Consider the following 14,420-nt stretch of genomic DNA (forward strand, 5'->3'; position numbering starts at 1 on the left):
TATAAAAATCCACTCTACAAAAACACAATATTCCGAAAAATTTGTCGACTACGACGAAGGTTTCGATATGATCACTGAAAAAATAAAATAGAATCCCTCTGCAACACATCAACCTATCACCAAAGGAACACCATACATCCCAGTAAATCTTCCTGAAAACGCAGGAAATTCTCGTGGAAAAATAAAACCACAAGACACTGAAAGTACACTATTACAAGAATTATCACTAATGAATAGTACATATTTTGGCGCAATACACTATGACAACCATTTAGATATGAAATTAGACTACACAATTAGTAGAACTTTTCAAGAAATGTCACTTTCCGAATTAGAAACACTACATCAACTATGTGAATTAGAAAGAACTCAGATTTTACAATCGCTCGCACTAGCAGTTCTAAAATACCCTACGCTGGATATTGGTAATCCGAAAATAGATCAAACTTCATTGACTATGAAGGAAACATCTTATGGTTTTATACTTGCACCAAAAAAGTATCACCATTGTATAATTTTGAAGATAAACGTTGTTACAAACTAATTCCGACATTCTATAAAAAATAAAACACATTTTGTCGATACACTTTCAAGACGAACATATTTTTGGCATACCGCAGTCCCATGTGGATCAGAAAATAGCCACAACATCGTACAATTAAACCCCGACGAAGAAAAGTACTACCTACTTACACCATAACATACATTAAGGCAACCAATAAAAAAGTTTTCACCCGAAGTATTCGAGCTATTGCTCGCAATCCCAATGTCGATCTACAATCGATATGAATATATTCCAAATCAGACATACAACATCACATTCGTACACAACATTTCCAAGAACTACTAACACAAATGGACACTATACAACGACAATCGATAGATCAAAATTTAAGAAAACTTGCAGAAACCTTAGGATTTTCAGACATCAATACACAAGACTACAGCGGATATTTTAAAGATATTAAAGACTATATATATTTAAACGGCAAAAAATACAGACCACAAGATATCTCACCAATAATAATTTTTAGTTTCGTAATCTTGAAAAACGAACTTCTTACCTTTTTAGGATGGCCATATTACATCTTAGAAAGATTAACCATCTTATACGCTATGTTTAACTGTATTCGATTTCTTTTCTCATTACCAAAAGGAATCTATAACACATGAACAATACATACACAAGTAAACCGACAAGCAAGCGTAGCACGCATATTAATTGCAGGATTTTTTGGAATATTTTCATCATCAATAAACAAAATACTCTTAGACGCACAAATCAAAGAATACAATACAAAATAATCAACAAAACTGAACACATACGACGAATCACACAATAATACAAATACATTACCTACAGCACCACATTTACAAAATTTACATCATAACCATCCATTATCATTAGTTTCACGAAATTTTAGAAACTTAGCAATCACAAACCCTCCAAACTTAAGACCAAGTAACACACAAAGCCCCATTCAACATATAGTAAGACAACACCCCCAAATTCACGATACATATGAACAAATCATTGAACAGCCCCATACCACCACTTTCCAACCTCAAAATAATCATTTTTTCAGCCCACGATGAGCAGACAAATTGGATCACTCCATCGATCAAACTCCCACCCTGCCAATCTCCAAAATCCAATCCCCATTATTCCACATTTTGCTTTTCCGCCACCTGATTTAGGGAAGCTTCCTACTACCCGTTAACTCTATTGAAATAACAACCTCAGGAGGTTAATTTTTAGGAAAAGTATTTAAAAAACGGTTAAAAACAATCAAAAACTTGACTATTCAGAGGGCCATAAGCTTTAATGCAAAAGAATTGGGCAAAACCACTTTTTGAGGGGAATCCTTTAACTCCATTCTATTCATTGAAACCTTTTAATCAGATTTGGTAGGTTAGTTTTTAAGAGATCTAAAAAAAACTCGCTTTCGAAGGCTGTAGACAGATGTTTTCGAAGGCTGTAGACAAAGCGGTAAAGCAAAAAGAGACCAGGGGAGTATGCAGACACACAATATTGTAGGCTGTCTTTCTACTTAAACCACTTTTTTTGAAATGAGGAAATTCGAGAAAAATTATTCAATTGTATTTTTGGTATATCTGTCGTATATATATATGACTTCAGTTGTTATAAATGGGTAAGGTAACGATTGAGCTGTTATATTTGGTGGACTTAGAGGAAAAGGGTGTTGAACAATGTTATTAAGTCTGACTGTGATTTCAATTTAACACATCATCAGGCATGAATTCTGACACTAACCCAGACATCACAGTTTTTCAAACAATATCACAATTTAATAACTCTGATGAAGAAACTCCCGATGAATTCGCCGATTCCGAACCATCACCTTCTACCTATACCCAGACCAACTCTTCTAACTTCTCAAAACCCCCCTTTCGACCTATTCAACCTCAACACCACTGTACATCTCCCTCCACTCCTTCTCATGTTTCCCAAGTAACCCCAACCTACTCCCCATTTATTTCTGAACGATCAACCAACAATTCCCCAGATAATATTCAAATTTCTGAAGAATTATATAATTTTATAACACTCCAACAACAGTTACCATACCCCCACACTCTCACTATTCGACAACTATCATCAACAAAAACATCATCAAATCCACCAACACCTACACCAACTTCAGATTATACTCCATCATTAGCTCAATCATCCACGTCAACAGAAACATCCACTAGTACTAACCGAGCTTATAAAACTTTTATACGTAAATTGCCTAATCACCCATTCCCATCCAAATCCGGAACCGCCAGAGAATACGTTAACCATCCAGACCACACCAATACTACAAGTTATTTTCAAGTAACCCTACCTTTATTTCCCCAATATACATTAAACCAATCCGACCCTAACCCTGAACCACATAATTTTGTAGATGAACATGTATTATTACCCACACTTCATTGGACCGCTTTTTACAATTATACTAATCCCCTTGCTTTACCACCACATAACACCACACAGGATATTGAAAGAAATAAGAGCGAAATATTTAGACTAACCACGTCACTAACACCCCGACATTTTACATACATAGGATTTAAGAAATTGCTAAAAACATTCACTGCACCCCGAGCTAACGACTATTTAATTGAATATTATGATCTTAACATCATCAGACCTAACCAGGATCAATTTCATTACGATGATCAAGCTGCAAACCCACAATTATCAGAAAAATTTTTCATTAAAACATCTTACTTATTCACACTTAGCATGCTAGATAAAAAGCATGACACATTATTTCAGAAGCATTATCCGACATTCAAGCATACGAATCATTTTACGAAAAATTTCAAACATTTTCACTAACCTTTCATTTTCTTACACCAAAAAAACGTGATTTGCACTGTTCACACGACATCATGATGAGAACTAAACAAACGCACACCTACATTTATTATCGTTTTATACAAAAGGATTTTGATAAACACACCATCGCGACAATTTTTCCACATATTTCATTTTATTAATTCTAATTACACCTCACCGTTTTTCCTAAATTTCACATATTGTATTAAGGATACTCCCTTCAAGGCATCCTCCGGAATTATGACCCAATCACCCAGATGTATATATTCTGTCCCCTCACCAAGACCTTCAACGAGGAAGAATCCCGACCCTTAATAGTCCCGCATGAACATATTCAACCTATAGAAATACCCATTTTAGAGTTCATTCACAAAACTAAATATAATAACAAAATAAACAATCTAACTCAGAACACACCTCACGATTTTGCAGTAGGCACTGAAGAACTAAAAACCATAAAAGCACTTCAAATGCTTTGGCCACTGCTTCAAACTAAAAATATCATTCGCATACTAGCAAAATTACTAACCACATCAGATGCTATTCACGATGTTTTCCCTCATGGCTTCTTTCCCGACAATTAAGTAAGTATGAATTGAATAATTTAAGACTAACTAATTCAAAAAAAAACTAACCATTCTTTATAAATGATTTGTATTTTTTTAGTCTTCACACCACGATCACCTACAAACAAGAAAAACAAATAAAAACACAAACTCTTTTTTTTTCTTACTAAACTCTTTTAAACCTTCAGCACTAAATGATGCAGTAAAATTCATAACCAAAGTAGTAAATTATTCTATAAATTCTTTCCCCAAACGCAGTAAAATTAAATACAATGAAATGAAAACAAATTTATAATTTCAGCCCACCATAAAGCAGTAAAATTCAGTTTCTAAGTAGTAAATTTGTAACAAAGAAGAAAACAGTACTAACCTTTTATATCTTTTCATTTACTCGCACAAGAATTCTATCCAAAATCGCACAGCTCGCCCACGAAGACTTATTTAAAATAATGAATTCGAGTTTTAAATTTTCACTAACAACAACTCACAACTCAAACAAGCGATAACAAAATTCCAACTTTTCTTTAACCCGGTTGGAAAGGAATTATATAATAACCCAAACTAACCAACGCAGCTTACTAAACACCATAAACCACAAACTAACACCATGACTAAGAAAAGAAAACCTACGGTAAAAACTGGCTAAATTATTCTTTTTAAGACTATTACCAAGTCTGAGAAAGAAATCATAAAACACCAAAAAGTCGCAAGACAAACCCAAACCAAAAACAATTTGATTTTTGAGAAAAGGACACAACCAAAGTAACAAAAGAAAAACCAGAAATAATACAACATAAAACGTTAGCACAAAACAGGACTCCTCAAAAAACCAGCATGAAATCATACTCCCACTCCTGGCCTAACCCACCAGAGATGACGTCCTGAGCATGCTCTATAGCCGGCCTAACCCACCGTGCTACATCCACGCTTTGTGACCACGCTATTTTTTTTGACAAGAGGTACTCAAGGGTGAGTAAATCTTAACATTAACTGAACTAAAACCAAAACGCTTTTGCGAAAACAATTAACCAAAATCATAAATAAAAAACTAAATTAACAAAATTTTGTAAAATGTAAATCTTAATATGCAGTATATAGATCATACACAACCACAAAGACGAGCATCCAAAGACAAGACGACCCCATCACACTCGACCTACAGAATGGCTAAACACAACCGACATGCCGCTTACAATCACGACTCAAAAAGGATTTAAAGTACGACTTGACTTCGCAGAAAAGGACTTCATTGCATCAGACCAATGACCACCTCGATGTTCAAGTAAACGTACAGATCCGAGTTACAAGGCATCCTCTCCAAGCACAATCTTCACGCCATTCCCAGACGAGAGTGATACTCAATCAGTTCTCCACCAAAGCAGAACAAGCAATCATAGCAAACCATCTTGAGATCAGATTGATTTCACTGGCGGTCGCAGTCATCGTCGAACAAACAACTAACAACTTCATATCGATGACTCTAGCTTCCTGGAGCATTCTTCTCCAAGAACAGAATAAGAAACTGATGTTCGCCAAATACCAACGATCGTCATCCATCCTCCAATTACAGAAGAAGATAAAAATCAAAAACTCTGTAAACCCCGGATGGGTGGATCCAGATCTAAACTACATTTTTTTATTGGTTATAAATTAGATATTTTATCACGACAAAAGATTTAATACTAATCAATCATGATCCATCTAACTAACAACCCACTTATTTGTAAGTGCTGAAATTACTTGTAATTTCAGCACCAGAGAGATTTGAATTTAACTTATAAATTAGTTACCTCTCCAAGAGACCTTTTAGCAATCGCAATTAGCCAGTATACTCTAGATCTATTGATCCTAGCAGAGACTAGTTAAACACCCTGAGACTAGTAGATATAAGAGCAAGATTAGGATCGGTATTAGACTAAGAAGTTGCACGAATCTATCCGGCCGAAAATAAGATAGCGTGGCGAGCATACGGTGTACCCTATCCGAAATTACTCTATGAGTTAGACCAAAGAACTTAACTCAGGATGCTTTTTTAGGCCTGAAAAATTGTTTTTCAAGTTTAATTTAGACCCGAAACTCAATGCATTTTATTTTCAAAAGTTTTCTTATTCATGACCCAATGTTTGCTATTTTAGTATTTTCAGTATTCAATTTATGCAGACACTAGATACTGAGGAAAAATTCCCACCGAAGACTGCTGAAATACATTCTTCGAAATAAAAGGGAGACCTTGTAAATGTATGAGTGCATGAAAATTATGAATTTTATAGATTGAGCATAGGTTGTTGAAAAACATTCAAAAAAGATAGTGAAAAAAGTACAAAAAAATGTTTGTGTAATAACTGCGAAGTTTTTTAACCACTAAGGAAATCAATTCTATACAAAAACAAACTTCTATCTGAAGTTTACACTTTGGAAGCAAATCTGAGTTATCACGCCATTGAATGTTCGCAGCGCAGTATCAAAGACCTGATGTGTTTCTCTTAGCTTCATTTTTTCGCATATATTCTAGCTTTATTAAACTCATACTGCATGCTTCAGCACAAAAGGGGCAGCGGAAGCCTAACCTTTAGTTAATCAAACCCCCGACCAGCCAAAGTTGTCAGAGTTTCTTGTGGCTTCAGCTTCATTTCACATTTCTTTTCTGGACAACCTGAACAAATCCTAGAAAAATGAACGCAGATCCCTACGCCTAGAAATCCTAGAAAAAACCACGAACTCATAAATTTACAAAAATGATCAAAATTTTATATTTCTGAGATCGAAAGTATTCTCAAAAATCAAGGTACTTTATCGCAAACAAAATCTGACAGCGAAAGCAATTCTTCAGTATTCAGATTGTTCAGAAAAAGTATCCTTTCTGAAAAATAATAAGACACAACTACTTTTTTTGTTGTTTATATAGAAGCGTTCCTTGATTTTATTTGAATACTAGTTTTTTCACTTTTTGATTTTGAAATTATAAAGGAAGCAATCATCCATGGCAATTGAGACAAACTCACTAAAATGAGGTTACTTTTTTCAAAGTAAAATCTGCAAAAAAAACAATAAAAAGAAAAGAAAGCTTGCTTCCCTAGATGGATAGCTTGCTTCCTTAGAAAGTTAGATTTTTGAGAAATACTATTCGTGACAGTTAAGTAAAAACAATAATGCTCATACACGACTGTTGTGTACTTTTGAATTTCTGAAAGGTTAAAGTCTTTATTCTGGTGAACAAAACTGGTGTCGGACTGACTAATTTCGATTAAAAATAAACATTACATACCAATGGTGAAACAGTTAAAATCAGTGAAACAACCATCTACTTCATTTTTTGTTAGGATAATGTACAGTGCTGATTTTTTATAGCCAAACACAAAAGTAACCCGAAACCTTCAACGCAATTTTTTGAGCTAGCTGCAGACAAAGAACAATTGTTCGAAATTGCTCTATTTTTCAACGAATAAAATCATTCAAATTTGTGTCGCGAAATTTAAATTCACACTTTTTTTCCTTTAATGGGTCTATTTGGCTTTTTTGTTCAGTTTTCACTCTCATATAAGGACAAAAAATTTTACTGTTAAATAAATTATGTCAAAATCAGCATCTAACTCAATTCAGAATCGGGGAGGTTCAAAGTTACTACGAGTTTTGTAATTGTGATTTTACTGTCCGACAATCAAACTATGCCAACTTCACAGCAAACAATGGGCACTTTTTGGTTTTAAAAGCATTTTAAAGTTAATTTGCAGGCAATTTTCAGATTGTTTCAAACACTTTTCTTCGTTTTGATTTGTGTTGTGATGAGGATGACGATGATGTTGGTATTATTTTTCGTATAAATCAAATGTAGGTGTTTGCCTAATTTTCCTTGAAGAAATGAACCAAAAAGACCAATTGAAGAAGGAAAGCTAGTGAATTAGCTTGATTAGCGAGCAATTCCTCTAATGCCAGACACAATCGTCAATTTTTTTAAACATTGCATCTGATGACAAAATCATGACACCCAATAAACATGACATCCGATGTTTGTATCTCATCGCAAAATGCGGAACGTTCTACTGCTCCTTAATTCGTCCATAATTTTTTTTTCGTCGCTAAAAATCTTTTGCAAATTTGAAATTTCAGTTTTAAACATTAAGTCCTTAAATTTTAGCCGTATAAAAATTTTCTGGGACTAAATTTCTTGACTGATCACTTTTCAGAATTTTTTTTGGTGCTAGATGATTTTTTGATTTATCAAGTTTTCGAAGCTTTGATCCAGCAGTTTACGCAAAATCCAAGCACATGTAGGGCAGTGTGTAGCACATTTATTTGGAAAAACGTAGATTCTGGTTTCGATCGTTGCATATTGTTTTTGGTTATTGGTCTGAGTATGAAAAACCACCCCAAGCATATATTGTTCCCTTTCTCCACAAAAGTTGGAGCAAAACTTTAACAACCCCGCAGCTTTTTGTTTGGGGCTCGGTTTTAATTTGAAAAACTTTCGTTCTCAAGCAAATTTGTGCGCGAAATGATAGCTTTCTATTGGGTAAAGTAAGATCAGATCGGGTTCAATTTTACTTGATTTTCGAGCCGGCTATCTTCCCGAAACTAAAAAATTTTGTTTCAGATTTGATAAAATCTACTTAAACACTGAAACAGCTGGTGAAATGACAAATTGAAGTTTGATACTGTTCACAGAGACTGGAGTTTTGCAACAATTCAAATTGGCGAAAACAATTAAACACGGCAAAACTGAACAAAATATTTGAAGAAAATACATCTACAAAAATTTCATAGATTTATCTCCACCGACATTTTACTTCAAGAAAACATAGTTGCAAAATACAAGCATTTAGTTTTGCTTACCGAGGGGTCACAATGACAATTGACTTGAAAACAAAATCAAAATTGCCAAAAATAATTTTAACTTGATAATTGCTGGGCTAATAATTTTAAAAACTTGGTGTTTTTACTCCACACGAGTCAACTCATGGTAGTAATCCATCAGGTCAATACTATGCAGTTCAACTGGAGTTTGGGTAAAAATAGAAAAGTGTGAAAAATTAGATAGTCTTACCTCACTAGGATACCTCATTTTCTAATTAATAAATTTGCCAATAATTACAAAAACCGACTAAATTTAGGACATTTTACCGATCTCATCAACTTTAAAAAATATTTTGAAGCAGTTTTTTCGCTTCGCACTCCTTTATAACATGGTGTCCGCACTAGGTGTTTTCCAATAAAAAATTAACTTTATTGGAAGATTCAAAAACCGAGAAGGCAATGGTCCGCCTGACTGCCTTACTAGACGAAGCACGCTCACACAATAAAGTCGACAAGGTTGCTTAGAAAAATAACCCCTCAGTAGTTCAGAGGACAAAGTCCTTCCTAAGTTAGTGCGAAGAACAAGTAACAGCCTGAAATGAAGTTCATTTACATATAAAAGGTGAAACAACGCTACTGGAGACACCACACCACACATGATTTCGGTCCTGTCAGCAGTTGGTAATCAGGAAGAGTTCGACAAATGAAACCTTGTAGAACTTAGAATCACCCTTGACTGTGCAATTAGATCACAGACCTTTGCAGTAACTTTCGCCCCTGGCGGAGAGATACCAAAAATATTACCCGCACTGACAAAAAAGGTTTCCGGTCAATTTAAATGGATTTTAAATCGATTTTAAACCGATCCAAATCGATTAACCAAATCAAAATAATCAAGTTGATTACACACAAACAAAACAAGTTCGCCTGAAAAAATAACCTGAAAAAGTCTTACAAGCATTTTAGTCATTTTTGGTTTTTGTAACGACACGTAACAAAAGTTTTCATTTTTTTTTCTGCCATTCAAAAACTTGAAGAAAAAAAAAGAAGTAAAAATTCGATCGATTTCATTTTAGGTCAGATTTAAGATCCATTCAAATTGATTTAAAATCGACCGGAATCGATTTTTTAGCGTTGAAATTAAATCGATTTAAAATCGATCCAAATCGATCTGAATTTTTTGTTTTGATTAACTTACTTTTTTTACAACTTAAATCAATTTCAATCTAATCTGCATACTTTTTTCATACTAAAATCAATGGAAATCCATTTTTGTCAGTGCGGGTAGTCACATCAGTCAGAACGAATAAACTGGTGTTGTTCGACGGCAAACTGGAAAATGAACCAGGACAAAACATGTACCTTCAGATGATCTAATTAGACACATACATAGTTGTAATGGGAGACACTACACTGACATTGAATCAGATGCTAGAATAAAACTGAATCATTCATAGTACAGGAAGATGGACTTTCCCGAATTTTTGAAAGCAAGCAATGGAATATCCTGAAAAGACGAATCCAGGATTACAGGCAAGATGAAAATGCCTAATAAATGGTGGTAATGTAGCCTGACAAAAATCAAAGCCAAATACAACAAAAGATCAGTAGGAGAAAGATGCCAAGTGGCCGAAGTAGAAGTATAAACACAGATACGAAGCTATGCTTTGCAAACACTTGCGAGAACAAGACCAGAAAGCAGCTCTATCAAATTAAACAAAAAAAAGGTAGAAGAAAGCCTTGAAATAGTAAAAACTTAAATAAAGAGATTCAGAGTCGCACGCACTATGCCCGCAGCCACTTAAGCTTACCCATACTAAGTAAAAAAAAATTTTCTTAACATAAAATACTTGATATCTAATCTATTTGTGGTCAGAAACTTTTTTGAAATGTTTAAATAAAAAGGAAATTTTCTTAAATTTCTTTATTTCTCACCCTAATTCATATCAAAAACTAGCTAAATCTAGGCTATTTCTTGCTAGAAAAAAGTCTCCTGGTGGGGCTCGAACCCCTTACCTTCTATTCTCAATATTGTTGGTCTAATCGCTAGGCTTCAAACCTCGATAAAGATTAATAGTTTTAGCAAAATAACAATTGTTATAACAAGTGTTAGTTTGTATTGTTTTGCTACTGTTATCGTGTATACATGAAGCATTTTTATCTCGATGCTTTTGAACAGTGAACCGATTTTTGGTTTTTTCTTTCCACAAACTGTTCATTTCTTAACTAGAAAAAAAATTGATCACTTCTGCCCAAAAAATACGAAAAAACTAGGCTGGATAATCTACATAAAATTTCTATCTAGAAAAACAGCCTCCGTTGGGTACGGGTAACAACCGAAAAACACTAGTCAAGAATGAAGCAGCTACTTATGCTAACAAATTGGCAAAGCGATTCGGAACCAAATACAAATAGACTCAACTTTGCAATTAATAATTTGCAATATAACAAACTGAAGTCATCCACTCTAACTTTGCATATAACAAATTGCGAAGCATGCAGCCACATTATGTATAAATTATGCGAGATATATTGAGTTAGCGGATACCTTTTTCAGCGTTTTTTCAGCGTGTTCTCATGAGGCATCGAAGATATGTAAAATGAAATGAAAACCCGGCAGAAATGTCTTTTGGTTGAAACTTGGAGCGTTTACAGTTATAGGTTTGAAAGTTTAGAAACCAATTTTTTTCGAACCAAGAAAAACTCTTCCATTTGTCAACAACCGATGTGAATTAAGCATATCTTAGATGGAACCAGTTAATCAAGAAAAAAGTTCTTTTGAGCATTAATCTTATTTCGAGGTTCAGCCATTTCGAAGACCTGGAGGCAGCAAATGAAAAAAAAAACTAGGCTGACGGCTGTGAAACTTCAGTGGCTCATGATGACGGAAGATGAGCGTCCTGGCTGCCAAATAGATTTTGCAGCTAGGTCGCTCAGCTTTCGCCATCATGAGCCACTGAAGTTTCATCGCCATCAGCCTCGTTTTTGTTCATCTGTCAATCTTTCCGGGGTCACTCAAGCGTTTGCACGGGGGTTATTGGAGGGTATTGTATTGAAGTGGGATTAAATTTTTTTGCGAGCCTTGAGAGATTTTATGAATACAATTTTTGCAGAGACAAGAATCAATAACGGGACAGCAGACTCTCTCTTAGTCTCGACTTCTTCGCTATGGAACAGAAGAGGACCTGAAGAACGTTTTGAAAATTTATTATATATATATATATATATTCAATTGAATGTTTATTTAGATTTTCTTTTGTACAAAAAAGATTGCGGCCTGATACAAAGTGCAGAGCAGCCATTTTGCGCTTTACAAATATCATAATAATAATAATAACAAAAGATTTAGGAATAAAATCCAAGGGTTCGCATAAAACCCAGTCATTGCCGTGTTCAAAGTTTAATTTTCATTCGCATCAAATGCGCCAAGTTCATGTATCTGATTCGTTGATTAGAGAAATACAATGACTTATTGTAATCTGTATTAACAACCGTTTTGAACTTTTGAAGTTTTTTGTATGAGTGTCTTAAAATTGAAACCACAGAACACGCCGTTTCGAAATTTAAATTCAAGTGCCACTAGTTGAGAGATTTAAAATAAATAACAAAAAATGTTCCCAGCTTCATACTTGTGTTAAGTAGGTAGCCGCATAGTACCAATCACCGTGGCTACCTTTTTCAACCTGTATGTGCAATGGGTGTATGGGTACTTTATGGCCACTACACGGTCCAAGGCCATTGCAGTCATTAAGTAGATGGCTGCCACTGAACTGCCATTGCTATGCCACTTGAATAGTTTGCATGCAAAAGTCTGAAAACAATTGTGCGATGAATCTGAAACCATCCTGGAATGTCTTCCATAAACATTTACTGCAAAATTTAATAAGAACTCTTAAATACCTCCTGAAATATTTAGCAGTTATACAATCAGCCAGCAAAATTATGACAAAATTCTGGGAAAACTTCGGAATATCTTCAATTGGAATTAAATATTTTTTTATTCCCCTTCTCAGGTCTTTGCCATGAACTCTGATCACACATAGAGCGCTATTTTGGTGCGTTTTTATTCCAAAAAACATTGATCTTCTACAATCAAGAGTAAACGCACATTTTCTTATTGGCAAGAAAAAAAGGAACGCCATTTAGTTAATAAAAAACAGTCAAAGTAAACCCAAAATTGATGATTTTTATAGTCATTCAACATTTGAATTACATAAAAATTTTATGAAAACTTGAATAAACAGCCGCATAAATTTTATCAGCATGAAAAAAAGTTTTGATCTTTACGTTCATATTAAAGTACCTGGCCAGTAAATCAATTCCATCCGTCAGCCCACTAATGGCTTCAAATACAGCAAGATACCCCATCAAGTACGTGCTGTTTAATTTCATCCAAATTTAATGGACCTAATTGCATAATAGTGTGTTTTAACTATTTATATCACTTTAATGCAAAACTTAGAATACTAAACAATCGCTCAACTTTTCATTTTTTTTTTCTGAAATATGTATTGACTCACTGTATAAAACTAGTCATCATTGGCCTCGACTAATACACGGAAAATTGTTTGCCTCTTTATCGCCGCGGAATTGAGGTAAAATATGCTTTGGCTTGACGATGGGGACTTGAATGACGTGTGAATCTGAGAAAAAACGGAAATTAGCTTGTTTTTCAGAATTTCTCAGTCACAATTTTCCTGAAATCAACCCGGGCTTCACAATTTTCATATTCTGGATTTGGAGGGAAGGAAACAAACGAATTGTTCAACACCATCAGACTCGAAAAGAATGGCGTAAAAACTAATCGGTAAGAGGGACCATCGTTTTCTCTCTGTAGGGAATTGACCCCCTGCTGATCCAAAGGGTCCCCCTTTGTATTAATTTGAGATATTTTTTTTTGGTGACGGACCCTAAAAATTTTCTAAAGGCGCCTTAGGCTCCAATATATAAAAATTTTGATATATACTAATCTTAAGTATATTTACCATCACTCTGAATCGGTACTGATTCTTTTTGACATAAGAGGAAGCTTATTTTAAATTATTTTTCGAAACCTTTCATAAAAGACATGAGTATTTCTGATTAGATAAATGATATGCTTAGTTTAAATTTTACGGTCCGTCACCTAAAATGTATATCTCAAATTAGTACCAAGGGGGACCCTTTGGGTCGGCAAGGGGTCGAATCCCTGAGGAAAGGGCGTCTGCCCCCCCCCCCTAAATCTGCCCCTGATTTCAATACTTGTTTAGCTAAGATCATAACAAACAATTTTAGCGCAACTTTTTTGGAGAGATATGTTTATGATCAATGTAGTTTTGGACTAGATTTTTCGGAAAAAATCAACGAACCTGTAAAACAAAATAAATTTGAAAAAGTATTCTAGTTATCTTATTTTGCTCACAATTTCAATCAGTTTACTATAATTTCTTGAAGATTTTTAAAATTTTTAATGTTAAAAGTTGTGCTGCAAGTTGGCAACCACTGAAATGAAAATTGATTTAACTTTAAATTCTAAATCTGTAATTACTTCTAATCTGTAGAAAGAAAGAAGATCTTTCAATGTGAAAATGTTTTATTTTTTTTCGGAGTTGAAGGAACAAAATAATTTAATAAACTAACAAACATCATTAAAACCACTCAAAAAACTCATTACGAATTTTTTCATACTAAAGCTTTGTTTTTCCTTGTTTTTTATTCTTTAAGCCATAATT

At 34.2% G+C, this 14,420-nt stretch overlaps 1 protein-coding gene across 1 annotated transcript in view; it reads right to left on the bottom strand.

The window, feature by feature from the left end:
• The window catches only part of LOC134852197 (uncharacterized), a 353,512-nt gene extending 340,916 nt beyond the window's left edge, over window positions 1–12,596 (bottom strand). Inside the window, exon 1 of the mRNA XM_063868509.1 lies at window positions 12,587–12,596. The gene's annotated coding sequence lies outside the window, so the exon portion shown is untranslated. The remainder of the gene's footprint in view (window positions 1–12,586) is intronic.
• Between the last annotated feature and the right edge of the window lie 1,824 nt (window positions 12,597–14,420).

Source organism: Symsagittifera roscoffensis, chromosome 7, assembly GCF_963678635.1.
Source record: "Symsagittifera roscoffensis chromosome 7, txSymRosc1.1, whole genome shotgun sequence".
Taxonomy (NCBI): Eukaryota; Metazoa; Xenacoelomorpha; order Acoela; family Convolutidae; genus Symsagittifera; species Symsagittifera roscoffensis.